General features: G+C 34.4%; 1 pseudogene; it reads left to right on the top strand.

The window, feature by feature from the left end:
- LOC141398487 (REST corepressor 3-like) overlaps positions 1–14578 on the top strand; it is a 111746-nt pseudogene that overhangs the window by 45613 nt on the left and 51555 nt on the right.

Raw genomic sequence — 14578 nt, 5'->3', positions numbered from 1 at the left:
TTTGAAATAGGAGATGAAAGAGGAACTATATAAATCCTGTGTTTGCCATGTTAAGGCCGAACAGGACCATTGCTTGGTATCTTTCATCCCCTACGTCACCCCTGCATATTAATGAAGAAAATTATAAACGTACATATGTCCAAAAATCGACCAAAGATTGTCATCAGTAACAAGAATGAAGCTGTCCTCATGATATATCCTTATAATATGTCATTTAATTACTGCGTACAAAAATCACTATATAATCTACAGTGAAGAATTACTGAATAAATTTTGCATAAACACGCATCTGCTCTTCAAAAATTAACCGCAATTAGTGTTGTTTTCAATATGCACCTAATGATGTAAGTAATATTGTATCATTGTAATCAAATCGATTGCGAATCTATATCAATCGCAAATTATTCCCTTTTAATGTTTGGCAATATTCGCAACATGTTTTCCAATGTGGCAAATTCGATGAATGTTGATGATATCAAGTTCAAGGATATTTATTCTGACTTTTGACCTTTACCTAATAAGACAAATCCTATTATCCTTGACCTTAGAAAAAGCATAACAAAAGCACCAAGATTTCCAGAAGCGAAAACAAACAAAAAATCTACAACACAATAACCTTGAACAAATCAATTTCGCAGCAAAAAAACAGCATATTCACCTTATCTTTGATGTTAGACACTGATTGAATAACAACAAAAAAAATATATTTTCTTGTATTGCCATAAAAATACGCCATTTTCTACAACAGGTCAAGAAGATTGTACTTCTCCGATCAGATAATATTGGTTTGGCAAAAATAATCATATAAATATTATCAAACATCCACATTTAGGGGTTGAGAAGAACACAACCATTCACAAACAAACACAAACATACATATGTATAAAAGGCGTATAAACCTATGTAAGTACAATGCCGAAAGCATATTCAATAGCTATCCATTTGAGTGTGGAAGCATGTAGTACCAATAGTTATTATCGGTATTACATCGCTGACTGAACATATGTAAAAGTTTGTATTTGTAATTGCATAGCCATGGCATAGGTGTATACGGTCGTTTGTGTGTGGCTGTGTGCGTATGTTTGCATTGTTGATTATATGCTGTATAAATAATGCTTATTTGATTTGATTCTACATAATATTAATAGACACTTTTGCCATGCCACATTAGAATGAACACGTACAAACGCACACACACCGATACACACATACACTCATGTACACACTTTCACTTAGATAACATTAATATGAGTGTTGCCTCAGTTTTGGTCATTTAAATGCATATGAAGAAGTTCTGTGTACTTCTGTGTGTGCGTGATAGTGAATTTCTTAGAATTTCTAAGATCAAACGCACGCACACACACACACATCCGTTCATACAAGATAAAATAAATTACAAGGAATGATTTCTAACCACCTAATGACGTTACAAACACTTCATTATTACTGTTTAGTTGGGAAGATGAAATTCTATATCTGTAGGTGTGTTCCTGTGTGGGTTTGTGCTTTGCGTATGAGCGTGCTTAGCCACTGGAGTGTGACATTATATACTTAATATATCATGGAAGTCTTAAGTAGACGATAATTTCAATAAAACGACAAATTCGTACAAGAAATTAATTTGCACAACATTATGGGACGATCATTGGAATAAATTGCAATAGCAGGCAGGTAATATAATTTACTATTGTGTGTAATAAAATTTAATTATACATATATTTAATTATTTAATAAATAAGAGAAACAGTACATGCGAGATATGGGGAATATTCCCCCACTCTTTGGTTGCGTTAACATCAGTGTGTGGCATTGACCAAAAATAATTTAATTGCGTAAGTTTACTGACTTGATTTTTATCATTACCACAGCATCCCCAAAGGCATGTCTTACGACACCACATGCAGAGAAGTTGTTTATGGCTGAAATACTCAGAAAATGTTATCCAACATCATACTGAGGGGATTCGCCACCGCCGAAAATTTTATGTTCTTGTTAGGTATTGAACCTCGACCTTCTGAGTGCAAGGCGGACGTGCTTACCACTGCACAGTGCTCCCTCTTGTATGGGAAGGTGCGACAAAAATATTTATAATCGTAGGATCATTTTTTCAGTATATGCTAAAAATAAGTAAAAAATACTTTTGCCAAAAAATCATCAATATGAGTCCCGTTTTTCATATAGCCACCATGTAGCGGTACCACCTCTTTTCAGGTATTTTGAAGCTTTTATCTACATTTTCGGCCCTAATTGGCTATACTTTGGTATTTGGGGTTTCCAATGATCAAAAACCTTCTGCGCCAAAAATTGGGGTCTTAGGTCCAGGTTTCAGTATACCTCCCGATTTCAGATATTTTGAAGATTGTATCAACATTTTCGGCCCGAATTGTTTGTAATTTTTCATTTGGAGTTCCCAATGCTCAAAAACTTTATGCGCCAAAAATTGTGGTCTTAGCTTCAGGTTTCGGTATAGCCCTCATATTACGGTACCTCCCTATTTCAATTATTTTGATGTTTTTATCTACATTTTCGGTTCGAATTGGTTGTAATTTGCTATTTGGAGTTCTTAGTGATCAAAATACGTCTCCGACTGGTGTCGTGGACAGGAAACAAATTATTCCATTTGAGGTCAGAATATTTCATGTTGGGGGATATAATAAAGTTCGTTGCGACCGAACTTTACATTTCTACTTGTTTTTCATATTATATGTAGCATCATATCAAAAATATACAAATATAAAAAATACACTCATAAGTAGATCCCAAAACAAAAATGTTTAAATCTTTAAAGAAAAAAACCAAAACAAACAATTAAAACACAAAAAAATGAAGAAACTGAGAATACACTAATATGGCATATTCACTGAAACGATCAGAGACATCGTCAGTATTTTTAATTTTACATACGGAAATGCAAATATATTCAGCTGGAATCAAATTTTTTGTAAACTTGACACTATTTCGAACAAAACATTTGGAGAGTGGCGAAGGATGGCGAAGTTAGTAAAACTCAACTTCAATTTTTAGGACTTGGAAAAAATCCACAAAAAAGTGTTATAAAAAATGTGATTTCCAGCATATTTTATGCGAATAATGTGTACAAATTTTTATGAAAATGTAATTAGAAAGCCTTGTACTAAAACTTCCATTTCGAAAAAAAATAAGTTTATCCTTTCAATTTTGAGTTACTTGTCTTGTAAGAAGTCACAACCTTACTGATGCTTTTAAAGTTTTTAAGAGATCATACGTAAATGTCAACTTCTTCTGTTTTGTTTTGTTAACAACTTTTATAAATTACAAAAACAGTCCTTCAAGTACCTGCACCGCAACACTGTTGGACTTTAATCCTTATCCACATTCTTGCCGGGAAGTTCAAATGTCCAAAAAGAGCCACAACATTCTGAAAATACCCTAAATACATTCGATCTGTCGGTAGATTAAAGTGTCAATTCACATAGGCTGAGGGTATACCTCTGCCGACAAAGCCGACTGATACTTTTTACTTTTTTCATAGTTTTTCGCTTTTCGAGGGACGGGTTACACGTTGCACGTGTTAGCTCACTACCTTTAACGGGTATTAAAGGCAGCTGTTGCCATGTTAAAGCGGGTCAGGGCCATTGCTTGGTATCTTTCATAACGTACGTCACCCGAACGGCCAAGTTATAGGCCCGAATTTTCACAAAGCCTCTAGAGTTATCTATAAAACAAATCTGCGTATCTATCTGTAAACAACTAGGACAACACGCCATAAAATTCGTTTTGTGATATACACTTTGATACGATACAAATGTGCCTCATTGGACAATATCCGTTTCAGACAATTGGATTCGATATAACCATGTCCGCCAGCTTATCGACTGGAGCGCACCATAACCTTCGTACTACATATTTGGCCAAACTTAAATCAACGTCGCACAGTGTCACGACCGTAGCCAAAAATGGTCAAAAGCAAGTACTTCGGAATACACATTTATTGATGAGAATTGTCAGTAAACATTTCAATTTGAAAGAATTTTAATTGTGGTATCGATTTGTGAAGTAGGTTTGTCGATGTGAAGGTTTAAACCCGATAATTGTTGGAAATATGCATCTTTGTCTCCAATATTTTCATATTTAAAGTAATTTATCGTTCTAAAATAAATTTTTACATTTGCTTTGGATGTTATAAACTTGTCTTTACTTTTGTTTAGAAGTAAATAGTGATCACTGTAAACACCTGCATGGATACAACTGAATATATCAGTTCCGACATTTTTCAACATTGAGTGAGTATGGATATGTAGAATGTAGTTTCAGTTACAAGTTGATACTGATACTTTTTCAAACAGGTATGATATGAGTTGGTATAGACAGAAAAAAGGGAACATATTTGTTTATATCTGGTTTGTACAAACTGATATAAATGGATATTGGTGTGATACAATAAGTATTTATTGTATGTAGCCCAAAAAAATAGGAATTGAAATAGAAAAATTCCCACAAAGCTGAATTTGGTGGAAATGTAGGATTTGTCATTACAAATGAGGTCCTAAAAATCTCTGTTGATCCCATGCGTGCAAAGAAACTTATTCATGGTCATAGGTCATATTTTTGGGTTTTTTATATATCTCAAAAACTGTGAGACTTACCAAAAAGTGACTAAAGCAAAAGACAAATAATAATGATATGCACATATAAAGCACCTATAACTTATTTGACCCGAAAGTCAGGATACAAAATCTGGTTAGACATTGTGCTACTGGACCGAGTACTACAAACCAAATCAAAAATGTGAATTTCGAATTTCTTCAGAATCGTTCCATGGACCAATAACAAATTCTGCATTATGAAAACCATTAGGAATAACAAAATCGTTTAATTTGTTATGGAGGGTATATTATGTTTGTCATTCTGTTTGTAACTCCTCCAAATAATAATTTAATATCATATAAAGTGTATATGTTCTTTATCAGCCTGTTTCTACACCGAAATAGCCCCATGACTGTACTTCTGTGGAAATGACTTTAATGTCCGAAGTATGTAGGTGGACAATACTTCGGTAAATGTATTGTAGGTCCATTCAGCTTGGAACAACCCCTACCTTACAAAGTGACGCGTCGTTTTAAGGGCTTTTGAAGGTATTATTCTCTTAAGGTCAACAACAAGATTTTCGGCGGTGGTGGCCTGAGTATTTCAGCCATGAAAACTTATTTACAAGTTGTGTCGTAAGATACTCCGTTCGGGCTCGGACTTGATATGGAAGAAGTATCCCTTTTCCCTTCCATGAAAACTTATTTACAAGTTGTGCCGTAAGATACTCCGTTCGGACTCGGCGATAAAAGTAGGTCCCATATCATTGTGCCAATATGAATCGCTGTGCACTCATTGATATGGAAGAAGTATGCCTTCTCCCTTCCGGGATGTTGTAGGCAGATATAAAATGTAAGTATTTGTTTAAACTAACCATAGGAAAGCAAATATGTTACTCTCTCTCTCTCCCTTTCTTTTTAATCAGTACCACACCAATTTAAAAATGTAACAAGCTAACACTTCCCTGCGGGAAATAAATTGGTTTAAAGGTATTTCAAAACTAGTTTTGAAATAACCACAAAAAACGCTTCAATATAACAAAACTATTTGCAATAAATATTTCGAATATAATAAAACTATTTTTGATAAATATTCGCGTTTTCATTATTAGGTCGGAAACTTTTCTAGTAGCCCTCGTGCATTCCACTCACTGAACCCAGAGAAACACTCGAATTGATGCGTTCAGTTATAACAGTTCATGTCTTTAATATTTATTTATCCCCTAAATAATAAAAATGTTTAAAATTGTTATTTTCAAATGTACATTTCAAATGTATAAAGGTGCCAGCTGCAGAGGTTTGCAGACGAACATGTTATTTCTCTTTTTCAGGGACCACCTCATTAGGGAGTTAACCCCCTTTTTATATAAATGTTTTGCGGTATCCACTAAAGCTCGAAAGCGAATGGACCGATCACCATATATTTTTGTGGGCTTATTAAGTACCTAATAAACTTATTTTTGGAAGAGATGCTTTTAAAAATATACATTTAAAAAATAGTCAACAGCCAATGTCAACATTAGATTTTTTAAACAAATTGGCCGTTTTTGACCACTTATCGGTCAAAAAACGTTTTAAAACGGTCAAAAAACGTGTGGGCAATTTTGCATGTTTGTGTATGCGTATTTCCCACACCGTTTCAGATATTTACAAATACTAAGTGGGTGTCGGTAGATTGATTTCAGAAGAATAAAAAAATGGAAATTACTTTTAAATAAATAGCTAGATTGGCGAAGTTATGCTTGTTTAAGTATAAGGCCGCCATCAGACCATCTGCTTTTTCACATATATGACATCAGCTGTTCTGTACATTAGTATACCCAAAGTGACAACATACATGTGAAAAAGCAGATGGTATGATGGCTGCCTAAGTAGTGGACTACAAATTTGGGCATGAAATATTTTAGGGATTTTATTAAATGCCGTTAAATGTCAAACGAATTGAATAATTGCACACAACATTTTTTCAAAAATCTTACTGAGATGTTGATCTAACAAAATAAAAAACAAACATACAATGTACAGTTCCAATTAGTAGATACAAATTTTTGACATTTGGAAGTTGCCTGTTGGCAACGTTGGGCCATTGTGGTAATAAAGTGGTTACATTAGTGGAAGTCGAAAATGCTGGTTAGTGGTATTCAATGAAATACAAAGGGTAATTGGGACATTCCGGGTTGTGAAAAATAATGTATTTATATTGTTATTCGAAGATTGGACTTGAATCAAGAGGAGATTGACACAGATTTTGGTGAATATATGTACATATTACATGTTAGGAATTTGTATGATTTCAAACGATTATCTGTTCAAATATCAATGATGATAATTTTTTGTATTGGATGAAGGTCAATAATATCAGGTTTAGAGTCTGCATACAAAATAGAAAATATTTTTCAAACGCTTCTACTCTGAAAAATGTCAATATGAGCATTTCAGGTTATATGAACGTTAACATTGGCTAAGTTGTTTTCTTCTAGAATTAAAAAAACTCATCAGATTATGCTTTTTCACATCATGAATAATGGAAAATATCTTCTCCTTCTTTATTTGCCGATCCGCATTCGGATTTTGGCAATCATACAATAACAAATTAAGTATTTTTAGCTGTATATATACCCAGCAAAATAAATTGGAAGTAGTGCAATGTAGACTAGTTCTTTCACGGCATGTTTTTATGCAGTTCAAACGGAGTCGTGAAAAAGGCACTCCATTCCTCACATTTTAACCGCATTTGGATGCAATCCAAAGAATCACATCCATTTGTCACATTTTAACAACATCCGGAGGCAGTTCAACGGAGTCGTGAAAAAGGCACTCCGTTCACTACATTTTATTAGCAGTTGTTAGAGATCCCTACATGTACATAAATCAGTTTGTACATCTCTACAGGCACCGGAATACATTTCCAAAAGGAGATAATCGTGTTAACATTTCCAAACATTTGTTAGTACAAACTAAATAATATTTTAAATAATAATATTTAATTTGTGAACATTTTTCCGGTAACTCACGAGAAGAAAATTTCCCAATGGAGTGCTGTTGGAGTACTTGTCTAAATCTTAACTGGTGATGGGAAGACAATATCGAACCCATTTAGCAGATGAAGCAAAAGCACTTAAGCTTGGATTAAATGAAGAGCGGAGGAAACACACATGTTTGCGATTGAATTCAATAGAGAATTTTCATCATTTGTGTTAATTTAATAAAGTTATTAATATTTTTGTTTTACACAATTAATAAATGCATTTTATTTTGTTATTCAAAACACGTGCTCTGGACTGCCTCATATTCTACCCTAAAGGGTCAGTTAAAATGCAATGCCAAAGGGTCAGTTAAAATGCAGTGCCAAAGGTTCAGTTAAAATGCAATGCCAAAGGGTCAGTTAAAATGCGGTGCAATGGAGTGCCTCTTTCCGGGGTCACTCCCTTGTAAAAATCATGAGTGAAAATGCATAATTTGATGCACTTCCAAATCACATGTACATATGATTTAACTGCCTCTTTGGAGGCAAACTTTTCGCTGGGTAGATATATGTTTATGAATATGTTGTGGTAAATTATTCAGCAATGGTCATCTCTCTATTCCTCGCAGCGTTGATAAGGCTTCTTTCATCTGGTTGTTTTGTCCACTCCAAAATGTTTTTTATCCAGGATATTTCTCTTCTTCCTCTTGGCCTTTTTCCCTCAATTTGACATTTAATTATGCTCTGGATGACAGAATACTTTTCGTTTCTCATTATGTGTCCCATATAGGATATCTTCCTACTTTTTATGACACCAAGAAGTTGTCGTCTAGTCTTCATTCTTCCCAGGACTTCTTCATTTGGTCCAAGGAATTTTCAGTGTTCTGCGATAAATCCACATTTCACATGCGTTCAATTTTTGTTCGTCTATTGACTTTATTGTCCATGTCTCGGCAGCATATAGTAGAGTGGACCATACATACCATTTTATGAAGCACATTTTTGTTGTAATGTTGACGTCATGACTTGTTAATATTTTGCGATGGTTAAAAAAGGATTGCCTAGCTACTTCTATTCGGCATTTTATCTCTCTCGAGGCATCCCATTGGTCATTTATAAGGATATATATATAACGATAATAAAATGACTTAACAAACAAACTTTGTTCATTTTTATAACCACAATGACCCGATGTTGCCCACAGGCAACATTTGGTACCTCCCTAACCGCAAGGAATTGATAAGAATTTTTTGCATAAAGGACTTATTTTTGCGACTACTAATCATAATAAATATAAAAAATATTTTTATCTCTACGGATAAAAATTCGGGGTTCAAAGGGTTAAATATCGCCTGATTGACTGTGTGACCGTCCATGTCTTTCGATCATGTCTCACTAACTGACCTCTTAAAGAGCGCAGAAAACTGGACTCCTACATTTTTCACAACGAGATAGCCGATTTTCATCCATTAACAATCCTAAACGAAAATGTTCAACTGATATAATTCGAATGTGAATAGCCAATCTGCCTGGAAATTGTTTGTTAAGGCCCATAAAATCGAGTTTACAACATTGTTTTCTTTAAATTCTTTCGTTAAATTTTGGTTAAAATATAGTTACCCTGTCTTATTTCATGCAATTTTGGCTAAAGTGAAAAATCGTCATTTCAGGGCACGAAATCGTCAAATCGTCATTTTCCAATATTGGGCCAAAAAATCGTCAAAATGATGATAAATCGTCAAATTCGGCAACACTGGGGCTATATCAAAACGTAGGCCGAACATCCCAGTTTTTTTGTCATCGAGATTGTATGTCAACGATAAGTACGTGTACCAAAATTGATGTACCTACGATACCTCCTTCTATTCTTGGCCACATTTAATATGAACTCGCGACTTAGTGCGTCGCCTTCTAAGAGTACCTCCCCTGCAAAAGTTCAAATTTCTTCGCTGGATTGGTGAGCACGATAACTCTCAAAGGGAGAACCAAATGTTGTCCTATCTTTGCGCATCTTAATATTTCTTCCAGACACAGATGAATTACACACATCCACACACAAATTCAAATTTTTGGCACAAGTACAGTTTAAGAACCCTGCTCGGACCGCCATAAAATTTGTTATCCTCGCGGCCCTTTTTATGATGGTGCAGATATGTTCGATGCAGGTCCGTACTTCCTGAGATAATGTCCCAAATGCTCTAAATAACCCTGCTAGCACCAATTGAAACTTTTCACATCGTTAAATTTCTTCCAAACGTACATTAAGTTCAAAGAAGGTATTGTCCATGCAAGATATGGATATGATGTCCCTCATTCAGTGCGATGCAATCGGGCCGACGTAAAGATCACAAATAACTATGTACTGTATTTATTATGGCTGCTATGAAACGAAACATGAGGTAAGTGTTGGATTTATGGTAAATCGGCGGCTTAAAAATCTCGTCTCAGATTCACTCAGGTTGATGAGAGAATTGTCACAATCCGTATAAAAGTAAAGTATTTTAACATCAGTCTTAAAAGGGCCTATGCCCCGATTAAAGAGAAAGATGAACAGACCAAGGAGATGTGTATTCTACGATCGCCTAGAGAGAGCATATGACCGCTGCCCTTCCAATAACATTAAGATTGTTTTTGGAGATTTAAATGCTAAAATTGGGAAGGAAAATATTTCTGGTCCTACGGTCGCGACCGTAGGCAAGTTCATCCTTCATGATGTAACAGCCGATGATAAAAACCTAGTAGTGAGTAGCACCAGGTTACCAGGTTCCAACATCTCTAGACAAACAAGGCCTGGACTTCCACGAGATGGAAAAGCCAGCAACCAGATCGATTGGCGGACGACACTATTTCATTGTGTTCTATGTCCGACCAATTCGGAACAATTCTTTGTAGCAGCAAAGGTAAACGATCTAACAAAGGACGGAAGCTGGATATCGAAAAGCTTCAAATACAACAAATAGCAAAATTAATACTTGGGTAGCAGAAACCGTCACCTTGAACAAAGTTTCGATCAGCAATGTAGTAAGGCTAATAGAGAGAAGAACGCATTATATCCAGCTCGAGAAGAAAGAGCAAGAAAGATTTAAGAGTGGGAAACTCGAGATATATAGGACTATTAATGGAAATATAATATTTAAAAAAGATGACAGAACTGACTATCTAATAATATGATTTGAAGTAGATTTTTATGATTTCCACATCCTAATTATTTCGACCAACATTTAACAAAGGAAACTATCAATTATTAATTATAAAAATATTTTTCTTCTCATTCTCGATTGAAATATCCTCTTGAAAGTGAGGCAATTATGAAAATGTCAACATTTCGTGAATTTAATTTAATAAGCTGTCGAACCTTAATCTTCATCCCCATTTCACATCAGATACAAGCAATAACGACTACCTGAAGACAAATACATACCACGCAACCACACACTACCACCACATATTTGATGAAAATTTATAAGAAAATTTTCTTTTTATTGCAGTGACCTGGAAATGAAGTCCAACTACAACGACAACAACAACAGAATAAATATTTAATAATAAAACATCTCTCAAACGAATTATGGTGGTTATAAATACACAAGGATGTGTATGCACATCAATACACACAAACAAACATATCAACACATATATAAATAGAAAACCTTATTTCATAGATGATGTATAAATATACACACCCACACATAACAAAGTGAGCAAACAACATCAAGTTTGTGTGGAATTGCAAAAAAGCAAAGAATGGAGAAAACGTAGGACAAAAAATCAAACGGAAAAAATATATTTCACAGCAAAACTTATTCGCTTTCCGAAACAAATTTGAACTATTTGATCGACACTATTTGTAAACAACCATCATCATCGAGACATCGAAGCAAGCAGCAGGCAAGCAACCATCATCATGGAGCCATTCTTCCGGATGATATTTTTCTTCTTTCTATATTCAACGACAAAAACATATTTTTGCCACCATACAAATATTGCACAAAATATCCATCCAACCACCCACACCCTACATGGCTTGCCACTTTGCCACTTATGTTAGCATAACTGCCAAATACCATGTCGAGTGGATGTGTGTGTGAGTGAGCCGGTATAAGGATCCGTTACATTGTATCCTGTATATGGAGTTTATGTGATTCTATGTATTTTCTTTCAATGTTCAGTGAAGAAAAAATATTGTTACTCATTGAATTGGAAGATTGGCACACGCACACATGCATACGTACAAGCGTACGTTGAAAATTTGACAACAGAGTAAAAAATATTAATAAATATTGGTCCAGTGGAAAATTTAAGAAATTGTTATTTATACTTTAATTTCTAAGCAATAATCAACCATTATTTGTCCACACAACATAAATCTCTTGATATAAGTAAAAAGTCCAATAAAGAACAGCCGGCTAAGATTGTTGTGTATGATTGTTGTCCGTTGTTTATACGCCCGACTGTGTACATTGAACCTCAGATAAGAGACAACAGGTAAAACTTTTTTGGAAGAGACATTCAACATTCGTGATACAACAAATCCGTTGAATGGAATATAGGGTAAGCATTTTTTTCGAAGAAGTAAATATAATTTTTATAGGAAAATTCTCGAACGGATCAGCAGATTCGAACCAAATTTTGGGCATTGTAATATTTTGTCTAAACTAAGTTCGAAGATGGGCCATATCGTTTCACTCCCTAAGGTACCTTCCCCACAAAAGTTCGAAAATGTACGGAACATTTGTGCTCACGATAACTCTTGAAGTGTGCAACAGATTTGGTCCGTACTTTACACATCGTGAAATTTCTACCAGACATAGATGAGGTTCCACTATGGATCAGTTCACTCCTTCGGGTACCTCCCCCAAAAATTTCGGAAAAGCGCAGTTTAAGACCTACTCTCGAATCGCTTTGATTGTTGTTGTATTTCCTGCACCTTTTACGGCAGTAAAAGTTTTATTAGGGGCATGTCCACACTTTCAGAGAAAATAACCAGAAACTGTAAAAATACCCATATGGTACCGAGTGAAGTTGTTGGAGCGCACGATAACTTTCGGACGGATGAACCGATTTGGTTCGCAATTTGGCTTTAGTAATATTTTAAGTTTGGAATCTGAGTTTATTTTCGATGATGGGCCATAGCGGTCCACTGCCTCGGGTACCTCCCCCACAAAAATTCAAAATTTTACGCAAAAATTATGCGCACGATAACTGTCGATGTGACTAACCCATTTGGTCCATACTATGCACATTTTAATATTTATACCAGATATATCTCAAGTTCGAATATGGATTATATAGGCCAACTCCTTATATAGGCCAACTCCTTCCTCCATACAAAATTTCGGAAAAGTGCAGTTTAAGGCCTACTCTCGAATCGTTTTGATTTTTGTTGTAACATCTTGGACAGCCCCCATTACGACGGTATAACTTTGTTCAGGGGCAAGTCCATACTTCCTGAGAAAATATCCCGAAAGCTGTAAAAACGCTCGATGGCAAGTCCAGCTTTCAGACCAACTGAAATGACTGGTGGAAACTGGTGGACACAATATCTACCAAAAGAATGATTCCCAAAAGAAGATCTACTTCCAAGATAGACTACATCGATCCATTTCTTCAGGTACATCCTCCCCAACACTTTTGAGTTTTAATCCAAATATATTTTCTGTCGGCAAATTCCAAAAAGGGTTACAAAATCCGTAATCCGTAGATTCGATATTGCCAATAGATCGACGTTTCCATTCACACGGGCTGAGGGTATATCTCTGTCGGCAAAGCCGACTGATACTTTTTTACTTGTTTTATTTTATTATACCCTCCACCATAATACGGAGGGTATAATTAAATTTGTCATTTCGTTTGTAACACATCGAAATGTTCATCGGAGACCCTATAAAGCATATATATTCTTGATCAGGGTAAAATTCTAAGACGATATAACCATGTCCGTCTGTCCGTCTGTTGAAATCAAGATACAACTCGCAATTTTTAAGATTTTGCTTTGTAATTTCGTATAGAAGTTAATATTACTCCTAGGATGATTGGTATTGGAAATGGGCTATATCGGTTCATGTTTTGATATAGCCCCATAGAACGGTACCACCCTATTTTCGGTATTTTGAAGATTTTAGCCTCATTATCACATCGAAATGGCTGATACTTGGTCTTCATTTGGGGTATTAAACGTTCCATATGAAATTTGTCGGTAAAGGTCTACGCCTTCATATAGCCCCCATTTCGGTGTTTTCAAGGTTATGGACTCAATATTCCTTAGAAATGGCTGAAATTTGGTATGTAGTCTTCGTATACAACTTTCCCCTAGAAACTTGTTGGTTCAGGTCCACGCCTTAGTACAGCCCCTATAGAACGGTACCTCCCTATTTCCGGCATTTTAAAGGTCTTCTTTGAGTCTATAAACTTTCCGTCAGAAATTTGTTGGTATATATGGACGTTTTGATATAGCTCCCATGGCTATATAAGGCCCGAATTTCGGTATTTTGAAGGTTAGCCACATTGTTTTGCCGAACTTGCTGAAATTTGGTATTTAGTCTTCTTCGTGAACGAAAGGAAACTCATTGTTCCATTTTACTTCAATACCACTCGTGGTGGAGGGTATAACAAGTTCGGCCTGACTGAACTCAAGGCTGTTTTTACTGGTTTGATTTTATTTTATTTTATTTTATTTTATTTTATTTTATTTTATTTTATTTTATTTTATTTTATTTTATTTTATTTTATTTTATTTTATTTTATTTTATTTTATTTTATTTTATTTTATTTTATTTTATTTTATTTTATTTTATTTTATTTTATTTTATTTTATTTTATTTTATTTTATTTTATTTTATTTTATTTTATTTTATTTTATTTTATTTTATTTTATTTTATTTTATTTTATTTTATTTTATTTTATTTTATTTTATTTTATTTTATTTTATTTTATTTTATTTTATTTTATTTTATTTTATTTTATTTTATTTTATTTTATTTTATTTTATTTTATTTTATTTTATTTTATTTTATTTTATTTTATTTTATTTTATTTTATTTTATTTTA

The sequence above is a fragment of the Musca autumnalis genome, unplaced genomic scaffold (genome assembly GCF_047663935.1).
Source record: "Musca autumnalis isolate F117 unplaced genomic scaffold, ASM4766393v1 scaffold_3, whole genome shotgun sequence".
NCBI lineage: Eukaryota > Metazoa > Arthropoda > Insecta > Diptera > Muscidae > Musca > Musca autumnalis.
This window is presented reverse-complemented; position numbering and strand designations above follow the sequence as displayed.